Source organism: Aptenodytes forsteri, unplaced genomic scaffold, assembly GCF_000699145.1.
Source record: "Aptenodytes forsteri isolate BGI_AS27 unplaced genomic scaffold, ASM69914v1 Scaffold67, whole genome shotgun sequence".
NCBI classification, from domain to species: Eukaryota; Metazoa; Chordata; class Aves; order Sphenisciformes; family Spheniscidae; genus Aptenodytes; species Aptenodytes forsteri.
The window spans coordinates 72,471-75,004 of record NW_008795373.1 but is presented as its reverse complement, the minus strand read 5'-3'; the positions used below and the strand labels follow the sequence as shown (position 1 = coordinate 75,004).

Below are 2,534 nucleotides of genomic sequence, written 5' to 3'. Positions count from 1 at the left end.
TTGTTTACATTGTGGGCCTGAAGTAATATAAAATGCTGTGCATGTTTCAGATGAGCACAAGGGTGTAAATATATGATCAGTCCTTTTTTATACCGCTATAGCATTATCTGTGGGTTTGCACATTTGAAGGGGGTAGGTGGACAGAGTAAATACTGGTCAGTATTAGCCAGTTCTGAGTTCTGAAAAAGTGGTTTTATTTGATACAGCAGTAACAAATGGCAGGACCAACGTACTATCAATTGAATGTGCTATGAGTAAAAGTAGAAATTATGTAGGTACTAGTAATTAAACATTGCTAACGTATGCAGGAACATATGTGGTATTATTAGAGGTAATGGCTTTAAACTGAAAGGGGCTAGGTTTAGATTAGATATAAGGAAGAAATTCTTCACTATGAGGGTGGTGAGGCACTGGAACAGGTTGCCCCATCCCTGGGAGTGTTCAAGACCAGGTTGGATGGGGCTTTGAACAACCTGGTCTTAGTGGAAGGTGTCCCTGCCCATGGCAGGGGGGTTGGAACTAGGTGGTCTTTAAGGTCCCTTCCAACCCAAACCATTCTATGATTATAAAGAGCTTTCCTACTGTGTCACTAATCTTCTAGTATTCTATGCTGTGTTCTCTACAGAACTACAGTAAAACAGGCAGCAGTCACTCTCACCTTCCCCTACCTTGGGAATGTAGCAGTCTTTCTTAGTGGTGAAGGTGGTAGGGCAGCACAGCACAATTTTGTAGGTGGAGGAGGCAGTGGCACCTATAGTGAAGATTACCTAACCAATTCAATTGTAAGAACCTGTTTTGGTTGGTTTTAACTAGCCAAACTTTCAGACAAACTCTGTGGAGGACAACTGTCTTCCTGTGCTGCTGGTGGGAAAGAGAAGGTAGATGGACCTGGAATGCAAAACAAGTAGTGAGCAATGAGAACAAACAGGTTAGGAATGATAGTAATGGCAAGTTGTCATAACAAGTATAGTGCATTCATCTCCAGAACCGTGAATTGAACCTAAAGATCTGGATTTTCATCTCTCCTCTCCTGTTCAGTTACTGAGTCTCCTTCATATCTTTGGATTTTCTTAGTGTGAGAGAATTTGGACCTGCGTCTCCAGCTTCCCTGCAGAGTACCATAACCACCAGGCCAGTAGGCAGATGGTGTTTTCAGCTCTGTTTTTGGAGCAAGGCATCTAGGCAGAAGAGATTATACAGATGTCTTAGAAATTGAGGAGGAGAAAATATGACTTGAAAGCCTGGTGATTGAGGTACTCACCTGGAATTAGAGGCCCAGGTCTTTTATGTTCAGGTCCATAGAGAACTCTGCTGGACCTAGTTCTGAACATACATGGAAACTGACTTAAAATAGTCTGCAAAATCTTGGTTCTTAGACGTACAAAAATAGGTGTGATTTTTGCAATCTTGACATTTTTCTTAATAGCATTAGTATATATTTGAACATGGGAGGAATATTAAAATTCTCTTGGGTTTTGTTTTATTGCTTTATAAGAACAGTCAACCTAAAAATTAGGTGGTGTTATCTTTTCATTGTCAGCACCCTTTCTTAGATTATCTTCGCTCGTCTTCCATTTTTTTAGGGATTCTTATTCCAATTCTTCTACTTCATTATAATGTGTTAGAGCTTGAAAATTAATTCTCTTGTTTTTGTCCTAAATAAAGGGGTTTTGTTTTGCTCCTTTTTTGTCTCTTTTGTTTTTTCATTCATATCTTGTATCCTGTTTTCCTTCCTACTGCTTGTTTTTCTCCTTTTTCAGTTCCTCCTCCTTTTTCTCCCCCAGTTCCAACTCTTAACTGTCAACTGAATGAAATTATACTTGGATTACAGTCTGTTTTCTGTGAAACTGACTGGGACTGGATAATTTTTGTTCTGGTTCAAGGTATTCCTGCACATAGGGCATTCCTTTCCTAATGTGTTTTTGTAGATGGACTTTCAAGTGTGGCTAGGTAATGTATGGCATCGCCAAACTTGCATTTTGTTGCCCTTTTTAATTGTACAGATTTCAATACCTTTTCCATATAAAAAGGAATACAAGAGAAATATGAATTTTTTAAATTGCTGAAAGAAGTTGATTCGATAATATGGCCAGTTGTGTTGTTCCTGTACCTTTTCAACTATGGTGTTACAAACTTCCTTTGTTTAACCTTGAAAATAAAATTCAACTTTAGACTACTAAATTTAGTTGTTACTCTAGTTTTAAAAATTATGTAGAGCATTCCTAAATAAGATTTTGTCACACTGTTTTACAATGTTCGCTGTTTTTTCTTCTGATGTCCAGTTGACGTTCTAAGGCAATATGGCTGAAATGCTGTTTTCCCCCTTGTAGTTCGTTGTCAGAATATTTCAAGGAGGGAAGAAATGCTGACTATATGGGACTATCTGTACTACTAATTCTTGTATTCTATGTTGTGTAGGCTATCAAGTACTAGCTCCCACTGCCTATTACGATCAGACTGGTGCCTTAGTAGTAGGCCCTGGAGCGAGAACTGGCCTTGGAGCACCAGTCAGATTGGTGGCCTCAACTCCTGTT

The 2,534-nt window shown here is 39.0% G+C and overlaps 1 protein-coding gene across 3 annotated transcripts in view; it reads left to right on the top strand.

The window, feature by feature from the left end:
- The window catches only part of PUM2 (pumilio RNA binding family member 2), a 48,901-nt gene that overhangs the window by 21,704 nt on the left and 24,663 nt on the right, over positions 1-2,534 (top strand). The gene's annotated exons all lie outside the window — the stretch shown is intronic.